The following is a 15,077-nucleotide window of genomic DNA, read 5'->3' as shown; positions in this document are numbered from 1 at the left end:
CTATTCCATCCACAACTGACACCACTGATAGGGCACTAATTCTCTCACAACACCAACAATGGGGCACGATTCCTCCCACGACACCAACAATGGGGCACGATTCCTCCCACGATACCAACAATGGGGCACGATTCCTCCCACGACACCAACAATGGGGCATGATTCCTCCCACTACATCAACAATGGGGCACGATTCCTCCCACGACACCAACAATGGGGCACAATTCCTCCCACGACACCCAACAATGGGGCATGATTCCTCCCACTGATACCAATGATGGGGCACTATTCCTCCCACTGATACTAATGATGGGGCACTATTCCTCCCACTGATAGCAATGATGGGGCACTATTCCTCCCACTGATACCAATGATGGGGCACTATTCCTCCCACTGATACTAATGACGGGGCACTATTCCTTCCACTGATAGCACTGACAGGACACTATTCCTCCCACTGATACCAATGATGGGGCACTATTCCTCCCACTGATACCAATGACAGGGCACGATTCCTCCCACTGATAGCACTGACAGGATACTATTCCTCCCACTGATACCAATGATGGGACATGATTCCTCCCACTGACAACAACAATGGGGCACTATTCCCCCCACCAATACCAATGATGGGGCACTATTCCTCTCACTGACAACAACAATGGGGCACTATTCCTCCCACTGATAGCAATGAAAGGGGACTATTCCTCCCACTGGTACCAATGATGGGGAACTATTCCTCCCACTGATTGGTTACTATGCACAGCTGCACCAGATTCTATATGCACCAGCTTTAGTAAATCTCCCCCAGTATGACTTTGTCCTATGATCATCACTGTGTTGAAACCTAAATCTGAGATCTTGGCACAGTTAAACACAGAGATGAAAGACGTGTAAGGAAGCAATTTTTCCTGCCAAATGTTTTTTATTTCTGTCCATGCAGTCCTGAGAATTCCAAGCTCTGCCACACAGCACAGGTCAGGAGACTTGATTTTTTGCTGCCACAGTTCAGTAACACTTACAGGTCTTGTTTCTTCCTCAGCCTGCGACTGGACAATGAGAAGGGAAGCAGCAGATTAATGAGTTCATCCTCTTACCCATAGGCTCCTTGTAAGTAGATGAGCACTGCAGCAAACTAATTGACTCCATGTGCCACTACTTCATCTATCCCTCCAAACTCATGCTGATCATCGAATTGCAAGATGCTGATACCAGGTCAAATTCAGGTAATTACACTGCTTGCATTAAAAAATAAGCATGAAAAGTTGCATGTATTAAAACATAGCAGTGTTTAATACGGATTAAAGCAGATTAGTAACTTTTTATCTGCCTGGAGTTCAGCTTTACAGCAGACTTTACACTTCATGGAAGGTCCTCTTTTTAAATGCACCCACCATCCACTTTGTTTATACGCCCAGTAAATTACATAAAAGCACTTGTGAGTTAAAAAGTCACACATTATTGTAACGCCCTCCAGGTTAGCCAGAAAGGCTGTTTGTTTGTTTTTTTTGTTTGTTTAGGCACAGGCTGAGTAGCAGCCTGGGATGAGTCAGCCTGGGAATGTGTCAGGAGTTCACCTCAGGACAGGCTAGGAGACTCTATCAGGTCAGGGGTTCTGGAGCCCTCCCACATCTCCAGAAATTTTGGCCAAAATGTATTCTGTTTCATGTCTTTGTTAAAAAAAAATCCCAATAAGTGTATATTGATTGGTTTGTGTGAAAGTTATAGCGTCTACAAACTATGGGATATATACTGGAATTTGTATTTATTTATTTTTATACTAGTAATGGCAATGATCAATGACTTATATTTGGACTGTGTTAGTGCGATGGGCAATCTGACACTTACTGAAAGTGGGTGGGAACTGACTGACACTGACATCACCAAGTGACACTGTCAATGTACTAATGACACTGGCTGGGAAAGGGTTAACATCTAGGGGAAATGAAAGGGTTAACTGTATGCCTAACAGTGTGTATCGTGTGCAGCTTTTACTAAGAGATGTGGTTGTCTGTTCTCCCTGCTTTTCAGGGGGGGGGGGAAACAGCCACATCGCTGCTCCGTGTGCAAAGCCCTGTGTTGTTAGCAAACACAGGGTTCTGTATTATGATTCGCTAAGCCGATCAGCCATAAATTATTGACCAGGACCTGAAGACCGACTTGTGCTGTACTGAATGTTGAAATCAGCAGAGCTTCCCCTCATTTACTAAGCTCTGGAGCAATTGCACTTTCAAAATGCACAGTCTATTTGCCTTTAGTATATCAACCCCACTGACACTGATACTAATTCTAAAAATGTGTATTTCATCCTACCTAAAAGGTCAACACAGTGGCTAAATGGTTATCACTAGAGATGAGCGAATCCGTTTCGAATTTCAGGAAAAATTAGATTCGCGTCGAATCCGAATATTAGCATACTTCGGGTGCGCGAATCGGATTTTTCCCGATCAGCCGGCAAAAGTGTCCCTGCAGAGAGCTCCGCTATTTCTGACAGTTCTCTGACAGTTCCTTCACATGTACAGCGGTTGAAACATTGTATCTATTTGTTTCCATTTAGGATACAGATGTTTTTATTCGGAAACAGATACAATGTTTCAACCGCTGTACATGTGAAGGAACTGTCAGAGAACTGTCAGAAATAGCGGAGCTCTCTGCAGATACACTTTTTGCTGTACTGGAATACTTCCTCTTTTCATTCTTCTCATTCTTCTTTTCATTCTTTTCATTCTTTTTCATTCTTTTCATTCTTTTCATTTTTCATGAAAAGAAGAAGAAGAATGAAAAGAAGAAGAAGAAGAATGAAAAGAAGAATGAAAAGAAGAATGAGAAGAATGAAAAGATTCTTCTTCTTCTTCTTTTCATTCTTCTTTTCATTCTTCTTCTTCTTTTCATTCTTCTTCTTCTTCTTCTCATTCTTCTTTTCATTCTTCTTCTTCTTTTCATTCTTCTCATTCTTCTTTTCTTCTTCATGAAAAGAAGAATGAGAAGAATGAAAAGAAGAATGAGAAGAATGAAAAGAAGAATGAAAAGAAGAAGAAGAATGAAAAGAAGAATGAGAAGAAGAATGAAAAGAAGAATGAGAAGAAGAATGAGAAGAATGAAAAGAAGAATGAAAAGAAGAAGAAGAAGAATGAAAAGAAGAAGAAGAATGAAAAGAAGAATGAAAAGAAGAAGAAGAAGAATCTTTTCATTCTTCTCATTCTTCTTTTCATTCTTCTTTTCATTCTTCTTCTTCTTCTTTTCATTCTTCTTCTTCTTTTCATTCTTCTTTTCATTCTTCTTCTTTTCATTCTTCTTCTTCTTTTCATTCTTCTTTTCATTCTTCTTCTTTTTTTCATTCTTCTCATTCTTCTTTTCATTCTTCTTCTTCTTTTCATTCTTCTTCTTCTTTTCATTCTTCTTTTCATTCTTCTTCTTCTTCTTTTCATTCTTCTTCTTCTTTTCATTCTTCTTTTCATTCTTCTTCTTCTTCTTTTCATTCTTCTTTTCATTCATCTCATTCTTCTTTTCATTCTTCTCATTCTTCTTTTCATTCTTCTTTTCATTCTTCTTCTCATTCTTCTTTTCATTCTTCTTCTTTTCATTCTTCTTTTCATTCTTCTCATTCTTCTTTTCTTCTTCATGAAAAGAAGAATGAGAAGAAGAATGAAAAGAAGAAGAAGAATGAAAAGAAGAATGAGAAGAAGAATGAAAAGAAGAATGAAAAGAAGAATGAGAAGAATGAAAAGAAGAAGAATGAAAAGAAGAATGAGAAGAAGAATGAAAAGAAGAATGAGAAGAAGAATGAGAAGAATGAAAAGAAGAATGAGAAGAATGAAAAGAAGAATGAAAAGAAGAAGAATGAAAAGAAGAAAAAGAAGAATGAAAAGAAGAATGAAAAGAAGAAGAATGAAAAGAAGAATGAGAAGAAGAATGAAAAGAAGAATGAAAAGAAGAATGAAAAGAAGAAGAAGAATGAAAAGAAGAATGAGAAGAAGAATGAAAAGAAGAATGAGAAGAAGAATGAGAAGAATGAAAAGAAGAATGAGAAGAATGAAAAGAAGAATGAAAAGAAGAAGAAGAAGAATGAAAAGAAGAAGAAGAATGAAAAGAAGATGAAAAGAAGAAGAATCTTTTCATTCTTCTCATTCTTCTTTTCATTCTTATTCTTCTTCTTTTCATTCTTCTTCTTCTTCTAAGGATGAGGATGAGGATGAAGAAGAAGAAGAAGAAGTAGGATGAAAATAAGAAGAATTCCAAGCCGGCAAAACGTGTATCTGCAGAGCTCCGCTAAGTGTATCTGCAGAGCTCCGCTAAGTGTATCTGCAGAGCTCAGCGGTTGAAACATTGTATCTATTTGTTTCCATTTATGGAAACAAATAGATACAATGTTTCAACCGCTGTAAATGTGAATGTCAGAGAACTGTCAGAAATAGAGGAGCTCTGCAGATACACTTAGCGGAGCTCTGCAGATAGATACAGCGGTTGAAACATTGTATCTATTTGTTTCCATTTATGGAAACAAATAGATACAATGTTTCAACCGCTGTATGGAGTGAATGTCAGAGAACTGTCAGAAATAGGCTATTTCTGACAGTTCTCTGACATTCACTCCATACAGCGGTTGAAACATTGTATCTATTTGTTTCCATTTATGGAAACAAATAGATACAATGTTTCAACCGCTGTATGGAGTGAATGTCAGAGAACTGTCAGAAATAGGCTATTTCTGACAGTTCTCTGACATTCACTCCATACAGCGGTTGAAACATTGTATCTATTTGTTTCCATTTATGGAAACAAATAGATACAATGTTTCAACCGCTGTATGGAGTGAATGTCAGAGAACTGTCAGAAATAGCGGAGCTCTGCAGATACACTTAGCGGAGCTCTGCAGATACACTTTTTGCCGGCTTGGAATTCTTCTTATTTTCATCCTACTTCTTCTTCTTCTTCTTCATCCTCATCCTCTTCTTCTTCTTCTGAGGATGAGGATGAGGATGAAGAAGAAGAAGAAGAAGTAGGATGAAAATAAGAAGAATTCCAAGCCGGCAAAAAGTGTATCTGCAGAGCTCCGCTAAGTGTATCTGCAGAGCTCCGCTAAGAAATAGCGGAGCTCTGCAGATACACTTTTTGCCGGCTTGGAATTCTCCTTCTTCTCATCCTTCTTCTTCTTCTCATCCTTCTTCTTCTTCTCATCCTTCTCCTTCTTCTCATCCTTCTTCTTCTTCTCATCCTTCTTCTTCTTCTCATCCTTCTCCTTCTTCTCATCCTTCTTCCTCTTCTCATCCTTCTTCTTCTTCTTCTCATCCTTCTTCTTCTTCTCATCCTTCTCCTTCTTCTCATCCTTCTTCTTCTTCTCATCCTTCTTCTTCTCATCCTTCTCCTTCTTCTCATCCTTCTCCTTCTTCTCATCCTTCTTCTCATCCTTCTCCTTCTTCTCATCCTTCTCCTTCTTCTCATCCTTCTCCTTCTTCTCATCCTTCTCCTTCTCCTTCTTCTCATCCTTCTCCTTCTCCTTGTTCTCATCCTTCTCCTTCTCCTTCTTCTCATCCTTCTCCTTCTTCTCATCCTTCTCCTTCTCCTTCTTCTTCTCCTTCTCCTTCTCCTTCTTCTCATCCTTCTCCTTCTTCTCATCCTTCTACTTCTTCTCATCCTTCTCCTTCTTCTCATCCTTCTCCTTCTTCTCATCCTTCTCCTTCTCCTTCTTCTCATCCTTCTCCTTCTCCTTCTTCTCATCCTTCTCCTTCTCCTTCTCCTTCCTCATCTCCAAGGGCATTTAAATTAAAGGTACAGTGTTCTGCACTAATTTAAAGGCTCTCTGAAGCCTAGAAACCCTTTTTATAAGTTAAATTCGTAGCGAATAAATTCGCATCGAATCGAATTTCTTCCTCAAATTCGGCGAATCAGCCGAATCGAATTTTTGAATAATTCGCTCATCTCTAGTTATCACTTCCACCTGGCAGTACTAGGTTTGTTGGTTTGAATCTCAGCCAGAGCACCACATGCCTGGAGTTTGCATGTTCTCCCTGTGCCTGTGCGGGCTTCCTCCAAGTACTCTGGTTTCCTCCCACACTCCAAAGACATGCTGGTAGGTTATTTGGATCCTGTCTAAATTGGCCCTAGTATGTGTATAGTGTATATGTGTTAGGGACCTTAGATTGTACGCCCCTTGAGGGTTAGGGACTGATGTGAATGTACAATATGTATGTAAAGTGCTGCGTAAATTGACAGCACTATATACAGTCATGGCCGAAATTGTTGGCACCCTTGATATTTTTCCTGAAAATCAAGTATTTCACACAAAAAAGGTATTGCATTAACACATGTTTTGCTATACACATGTTTATTCCCTTTGTATGTATTGGAACAAATATAAAACAGAGGCAGAAAAGCAAATATGACATAATGTCACACAAAACCCCAAAAATGGGCTGGACAAAAGTATTGGCACCCTTAACTTAATATTTGGTTGCACACCCTTTGGAAAACATAACTGAAATCAGTCGCTTCCTATAACCATCAATAAGCTTCTGACACCTCTCACCCGGAATTTTGGACCACTCTTCCTTTGCAAACAGCTCCAGGTCTCTCTTATTGGAAGGACACCTTTTCCCAACAGCAATTTTAAGATCTCTCCACAGGTGTTCAATGGGATTTAGATCTGGGCTCATTGCTGGCCACTTCAGAACTCTCCAGCGCTTCTTTGCCATCCATTTCTGAGTGCTTTTTGACGTATGTTTGGGGTCATTGTCCTGCTGGAAGACCCAGGATCTTGGACGCAAACCCAGCTTTCTGACACTGGGCCCTACAGTGCGACCCAAAATCCTTTGGTAATCCTCAGATTTCATGATGCCTTGCACACAGTCAAGGCACCCAGTGCCAGAGGCAGCAAAACAACCCCAAAACATCATTGAACCTCCACCATATTTTACCGTAGGTACTGTGTTTTGTTCTTTGTAGGCCTCATTCCGTTTTCGGTAAACAGTAGAATGATGTGCTTTACCGAAAAGCTCTATCTTGGTCTCATCTGTCCACAAGACGTTTTCCCAGAAGGCTTTTGGCTTACTCAAGTACATTTTGGCAAACTGTAGTCTTGCTTTTTTATGTCTCTGTGTCAGCAGTGGGGTCCTCCTGGGTCTCCTGCCATAGCGTTTCATTTCATTTAAATGTCGACGGATAGTTCGCGCTGACACTGATGCTCCCTGAGCCTGCAGGACAGCTTGAATGTCTTTGGAACATGTTTGGGGCTGCTTATCCACCATCCGGACTATTCTGCGTTGCAATCTTTCATCAATTTTCCTCATCCGTCCACGACCAGGGAGATTAGCTACAGTGCCATGGGTTGCAAACTTCTTGATAATGTTGCGCACTGTGGACAAAGGCAAATCTAGTTCTCTGGAGATGGACTTGTAACCTTGAGATTGTTGATATTTTGCCACAATTTTGGTTCTCAGGTCCTCAGACAGTTCTCGTCTCCTCTTTCTGTTGTCCATGCTTAGTGTGGCACAGACAGACACACAATGCAAAGGTTAAGTGAACGTCTCTCCTTTTTATCTGCTTTCAGGTGTGATTTCTATATTGCCCACACCTGTTACTTGCCCCAGGTGAGTTTACAGGAGCATCACATGCTTGTAACATTCTTATTTATCCGCAGTTGTGAAAGGGTGCCAATACTTTTGTCCAGCCCATTTTTGGAGGTTTGTGTGACATTATGTCGAATTTGCTTTCTTTCCTCCCTTTTTTTGTTTTGTCCCAATACACACAAAGGGAATAAACATGTGTATAGCAAAACATGTGTTAATGCAATACGTTTCGTGAGAAATACATGATTTCCTGGAGAAATATCAAGGGTGCCAACAATTTCGGCCATGACTGTAAGTACCTGAAATAAATAATAAAATACACTGATCTTTGACTCTAACCATGACTTTTGACCCTAATCTTGTCCCCCAACCTAGAACAAACCCCAATATAGTTTTTTTTTTTCTATATTTATTTTTACACACTTCTTTAGTTACACTTTTCTCCTCTAGCAAGGAGAGATGATTCAAGATATTTTTTTCTTCTTTCAAGAGGAGAAAAAAAAACATAACAGCAGGCTGATCAGTGACTGAACACTGGGATAGCCAATCACAGGCAACCTGCTTATGATGCAGGGACAAGCAGAGGCGTATTCACCACAAGGCAAACAAGGCACTTGCCTAGGGTGGCATTTTTCAGGGGGGTAGCACCTCCCCCCAGAAGAATGGATGAAAGAAGGGACATGTACACCATGGGAATCAGGTGGGATCTGAAAGAGGCTGCGGACTGCTTGATGGTGTATGTAGAGCCTGGCTCTCGTTCCCGGGGATGTCCGGAGCTGTGAAGATGAGTGTCTCTCTATCGCCTGGGGGGAGTGGAAGGCTCTCCTGGGTCAGGGGTAGGGATGTTTTTGATTGATGTCAGGATCTCTCCGTGGAAGAGGGAAGGGGAGGTTGTGTTGGTCGGTGTCCCTGGGGGTAGACAATTTTTGTGTTGCCTAGGGCAGCACAAAACCTAAATACACCACTGGGGACAACTGTGCCAATACCCTGGCCATAGTGATGATACACAGGCAGCTATGGAAATAACATATGAACATTCAGACATGCTCAGCTGTGACATGTTGAAGCGATGTGTCCACACCCGCAGTATTCCATCAATGACACCCATTACCATCAAAACAGTTGCATGCTACTATATACTGTATTACATTGCATTTGGTCAAATAGACAACAAAAAAAATTCACACTCACAAAAAAAAAGAAAAATTGGAAATACTAGTTAGTATTTTTAGAGAAACGTGTTCTACTGTACATATCTCTCATGCCAGGTTATCTGATCTAGTGATTTAAATCCCCATTCACCTAGAAATGTAATTGATATAGTGTTTGGATGCCCTCTAGTGGTACTAAGAAAGTATAGCACAGGCTGGTTGAAAATATAAAGAATATGTGAGCTCAACATTTCCTATTCCTAATATGTGCCTGCTTTTTAGTTTTAGGTCTATTCCTTTAGAATTGTCTCATTTTGTGGTGATGGCTAACTGTGGTATTTATCTAAATGTCTAAATATGTGCAAAATTTGCAATAAATCATAATTTTTTTGATAAATATTTGGGTATCGCTTTCTGTCCATTATGTAACCGCTTTTTCTATGTGAATTTCTTTTCACATCCCCCCATTTTTGCTATTTGGATTTGTACCCTGTACGTTTTTTTTCCTTATATGCTATGTCTACTGTATGTGTGACTGTACCAAGCTGAGGTTATCAATGATATTTTTTCATTGTAAATGGAAATAATAATAATAATGAGACAATACCAATAATTTTTAGTTTTAGGTCTATTCCTTTGGTATTGTCTCATTTTGTGGTGATGGCTAACTGTGGTATTTACCTAAATGTCTATATATGTGCAAAATTTGCAATAAAGCATCATTTTTTGATACATTTTTGGGTATCGCTTTCTGTCCATTATGTAACCGCTTTTTCTTGTGAATTTCTTTTCACATCCCTCATTTTTGCTGTCTGTTTTTTGGTTACTTAGCAGATAAAATAAGTTCAGCGATAGTGATAAATATATATGGCCTCATGCTCCCTTGTTATTATTACAAATCCAAATAGCCTAATTTCTCCCTTCGAAAATAGGCCAGTTCTATACTTCTTATTTGCCTATTGTTCTATTTTGATTATCTTTCCTTTCCACTAGGGAGGGAGCCAAACTGGTGTCCCTTAACTACCAGAGGAAAACCCTCCTTCCCCAGGTACGATGCCTCAACTCGCTGTGACTCTGTGACTTGACTTGGTTGTCAGTAGCAATGACGTTGTTGTTCATCCAAGTGCAGATTACTTGTACTGTAGTACTGCATACTTCATACCCCTTGGTGCTATTACAGGCCCAGTTTATTTGTATACATGATCTCCATTATTCTGCAAACTTAGGACCAGGGGCGGACTGACAACTCATGGGGCCCCCCGGCAATAGGGGATCATGGGGCCCCTGTGTCCTTGCCCAAACTCAAAAAAGCCTATGAAAAAGGTACCAGGGGCATCTCATGGGGCCCCCTACTGACCCCGGGCCCTCGGGCAGTGCCCGAGTTTCCAAATGATCAGTCCGCCCCTGCTTAGGACTAACTTAGGCTCAGGAAAAGGTTATCAATCTTTACTCTACTTAGTGCAAAACATCATACAGAATAAATTATGAACAGTTCCTTACTATCTATGAATTGGCCCAGGCATACCTTGCTATTGAGGTAGAGTCCATGTATAGTGCAAGCCCGGTAGCAGTGGTATGTCTGGATACAGTTAATCTTCTCTAGTAGTTGCGATCAGTAGCAGCACAAATCCTAGCCTCCACATGATACCACAGTGCGCAAGGCAGCCATCCCTCTTGCCCACCCCTTGCCCCGGCCCTGTTTGTTCCTATTCCTTTAAGAAGGAGGGTTCCCTCCGCACACGCCTGCCCTTAATTTATCCACTGCTATACAGTATATGCTCCAACTTGGAGACTCTCAAATATTGAATTAGATTACACTATACAGAGGAGTCTTGGTGAGGCAGTGTGGCTCCACATATATTTGTAAATGTGTGTAACTAAACCCTATGTTTTTTAAGTGATTTGTTGGATAGGTTCAGTTTGTTTTTTTGGGGGTTTTTTTGCAGGTTAGCTGGTAAGTGTGCTAGGAAATCTTTTTTTTTGTGATATGCAATGACCTTCCATGTGCATCTTACTTCAAAAGCTAGTTTTAAAGTTGGCCGGTTGCTATCTTTGTATATCTTGCTTGTTAAATTTGGCTGAGGGACACATTGGACACCTTCAGCTGCCATTGTAGTTTTGCTGGCCTTTTCATGTGTCCCTGCGCCTTTAAGGGGGAATGGTCCCCCTCCAGGAATGCCTGGCCTTAACCACTTCCTGTCCGGCCCATGTATATAATGGCTGGACGGGAGCACTGCAGGGGTGGGTGGCAGTTTATAAACGTCCTCCCCGCCTCCTGCTTGTACGCGCTCCCTGGGAGCGCGCAGCACCGCGATACGGTGCCCGCTGTGTCTGGAGGACACAGCAGAACACCGATCATTGTACGGGACCTCAGTGTGAGGTCCAGATCATGTCATCACTGATTGGCCAATCAGTGATCACATGAAGAGTAGTAAGCTATATGTCACTTCTGTCATCATTGCTTACTGTGTGTGAAATCTGTGAATGATCACAGAAATCACATGGTGCAAGGATATTCACAACAGCCTTGTACCTTGTGACAAGCTGTGACCAATCACAGCTCACACAGTATTTCTCAGTGGCTGCAAGAATGCAGCCAGAGAGGAGAAATGACTGCTTTTACAGCCTTTATGGGTGTAAAAACAATCAGTGTAAAAAGAAAAAAAATCTTCATCACCCCCACAAGTCACTATGGTGACACTGTACTGCTAAGGTGATGGTATGTAAAAAAAATCCATAAATAATAATATAAAAAAATAAAATAAAAATGTAAAAACAATTTTTGACAAATTATCATTTTTGGTTATAAACTAATTGGTTACTATTTTTTTTACCGAAAAGATAATTGAATACATTTTGGCCAAGATTTATGAAGAAATATTATTTATTTGCAAAATTTTAAAAGAAAAACACTTTTTTTCAACATTTTTGAACTTTTTCATTTATATGGCAAAAGAAATAAAAATCCCAGTGGTGAATAAATATGACCAAAATAAAGTTTTATCTGTCTCAAAATAATGCTAAAAAAATTCATATGGGTACAGTGTTGCATGACCGCGCAATTGTCATTCAAAGTGTGATAGCACTGAAAGCTGAAAATTGGTCTGGACAGGAAGGGGGTAAAAGTGTACGGACTTGAAGTGGTTAAAGCATAATTCAAGGCAAAACATTTGTTTTCAGTTTTGGATAGCATTAAGAGAGATTAGAACATGTGTCAGTTTTTATTGCTGTCTGCGCCCCCGTTACGGAGATTCACCCTCACTATTTGTCCTGTTTACCAGTAATATGTTTTTCCCAGAAAAGTAATAGAGGGGAAATCTTTCAATGGGGACACTAGTTCTCATGACCTAGGGGTCCCCAAGGAATTTCCTCTAATTTGCAGGGATTTCCTCACACTCCCTGTTTGACTATGGGACAGGAAGTCAAGGGAAATCTCCACAATGGGACATAGATGGTGAAAAAAAAAAAAAAGTGTTACTAAATATCAAATGTGCCTAACCTTTGAGATTTCTCATTTAGCCCCTTGGGCAGAATCAGAGAACTCACTTGATTCCTCAATCCAAGCTTCAATGAATGATCTGCAGTGCCAGTTATTGTATTCAAACACATAGCACCCTCTAGTATGCTACTAGAATAGTGTAGGCATATTATTTATGTATGACTCATGGTAGCTGTGTGAGTCTGTGATTAAGGTCAGGTTACTGCAGGTCAAGCTGCATGGCTTAACAGGATGGGATTCTATCACCTTCATCTGGTTCTGGAGGACTATGGAACCTTCCAGAAGCCAGAGGACAATAGAGTTGAAGACCAGGGGCGGACTGACTATTTTGAAACTCGGGCACTGCCTGAGGACCCGGGGTCAGTAGGGTGCCCCATAAGATGCCCCTGGTACCTTTTTCATAGGCTTTTTTGAGTTTGGGCAAGGACACAGGGGTCCCATGATCCCCTATTGCCCGGGGACCCATGAGTTGTCAGCCTGCCCCTGTTGGAGACCTAATCTGCATGTTTATGGGAGTGTAACCAATCCCAGGTTTAAAATCACTGGTAGAGTGGTGAGACCAACCCATAAATATGGGATAGTCAGGCCAGCAGGGGAGTCGGGTGAAAGATGGATTGCTGAGGAGACTGTCGGTGGCCTGGAAGGTCTAGGGGGGGCTGGCCTCCAGGCTGGGCTCTGGCTGGCTCAGGAGGGTCCATTCAGCAGTACGGTATGAGCAGGAACCAGGCCTGGGAGCAGCAGGAGCAAGGAGGATAGAGTGAGTACATCAGCGCACCCAGGGACTCACAAGGGGAGAGACTGCCACATGTAGCAAGCTTTCAAAGACAGCACTGTGCTTAATCTTCTATCCTTGTCCTGGGAGATCTTCAGAGCAGCCAGGAGGGCTGGTAGTGTCTGCAGGCTGTGGAGCTGGGAGCAGTTCTACAGGGGGAGAGGAGACATCTCTGTATGTAGCTTGCAAGAAGCTAAACTGATTTTCAGAGAGGCTGTGAGTCCCTCGCCCATAAGGGTCTGTTGCCACTGACCTGCAAAGATGACAGCGTTCAAGGAAAAAAACAGTCCAGGATCTGTTTCTGGAAATAGGAAGGAAGTTGTCCCCATGCATTGATTCAGTAAAATTGAATATCCCATAATCCCTAATACCCTATCCAAGTTTATTTCCCCTAATAAAATAACAAAACCAAGCTGACGGAGTGTTCATTGACTGTGAATGCAAATGTGGAAAATGCATGTTGCCTGGCTGTGCGGAGCTTAGGGGGACCTTTAAACACAGCGGCCCTCATGAAGGTAGTGCTGAAAAAAAATAGAAAATGAAGCACCACGCCTCTGCTAAGAAGTCCAGATACAACTTAATTCCAATAAAAGTTGGGCAGACAATTCAAAACAATTTGGAGGTCCATGAGCCCCCCTTCATCAGGGTTTGATTTACAACAATGTGAATAGACTAGAAGTGAACTGAACTATTAATATTTTTTTTTTCAGTGTGAATTCAAACACAGACCTTGTCAGCTTGAAATCTGGACTTCTTAGCAGTGATGTGGGACTTCAATTCCTTTATTTATTATATAGGTACTTATACAGCATCATCAATTTATGCAGCACTTTACATACAGTGTGCAATCACATCAGTCCCTGCCCTCAAGGAGCTTACAATCTAAGGTCCCTAACTCACATTCATACATACACATACTAACTCACATTCATACATACACATACTAGGGCCAATTTAGACGGGAGCCAATTAACCTTAGTAGCATGTCTTTGGCGTGTGGGAGGAAATCCACGCAGGCACAGGGAGAACATATAAGCTCCAGGCAGGGAGTGCCATGGTTGGGATTCAAACTGTTGACCATGGTGCTGCTAGGCAGAAGTTCTAACCACATAGCTACTGTGCTGCCCCGTTTCCAATTTTGTTATAGTACACTATAGCCCAAGGAGACCCTGGAGAACCTCTGGGGTGTATAAGTAGCCTGCCTGGGATCCAGATCATTTACATCAACCTCAATGCTTTAGGATAGTAATATCAGTGATCCTACGGTCCAGCACTGTTTTTCCACTTTCCTTAGCTATTGTATTCTGACAGCCAGTACCCATAACTGTCAGAATACATCAAGAGTGCCTACATCTGGTTGGATGTGAAAACTGTTCAGTCGAGAATTTTCCAGCTGGCTCCCTGAAAAAAAGTGTTATAGTCAGGGTCACCCACAGACTGGGTCTGCTGAATTACCCTAAACTTGATCCATGCATGTCCAGATGTAGCCTTTAGCTGTCATTTTTCTAGGCCCCCTAACCAAGAATCTAACCAGAATTTGCACCACCAAGAACACATAAATCTATCTCTTTATCTATCTATCTATCTGAATAAAAAAATGCAAGCTGTAAGTACTACAGGATATTCACCTAAGATGACCCTCATTCCTGGCTGGGGCTATATATAAGTCATTGTCTCACTTTCTTGGATGCAATGGTACAGATTGTGCTCATTGAGGGTTTCATGTTCTCCAATTCTTATAGATTCACTGAAGGAAGAACAGACAGCCGTTTCCTGCTTAGAGTCCTAATACTAATCATCTAATCCCGTTATATAACCGGAGCACAATTAGATGTTTAGTATATGGCTGAGGAATTGTGTTACAGGACAAACCTAGCTAGGTTATCCACTACTTCCAGCACAGATAAGGAGAATGGGTTCTGTTTATGTCTATGATAACAGTGTAGAGAAAATAAATAGATTCTTAATTAAAGCTTTACCACATTACATTTAAAGCAACCCATTATAAAAAAAAGGATTAAACTGTAGGTTGCCTGTATATGTAGATGAATACCTGCCAGGAAAGTGATGGCTTCAGTCTATGCTCTCTT

The sequence above is a fragment of the Staurois parvus genome, unplaced genomic scaffold (assembly GCF_062004578.1).
Source record: "Staurois parvus isolate SC_StPar_1 unplaced genomic scaffold, SC_StPar_1.0 ptg000340l, whole genome shotgun sequence".
In the NCBI taxonomy this organism is placed as follows: Eukaryota; Metazoa; Chordata; class Amphibia; order Anura; family Ranidae; genus Staurois; species Staurois parvus.
This window is presented reverse-complemented; position numbering follows the sequence as displayed.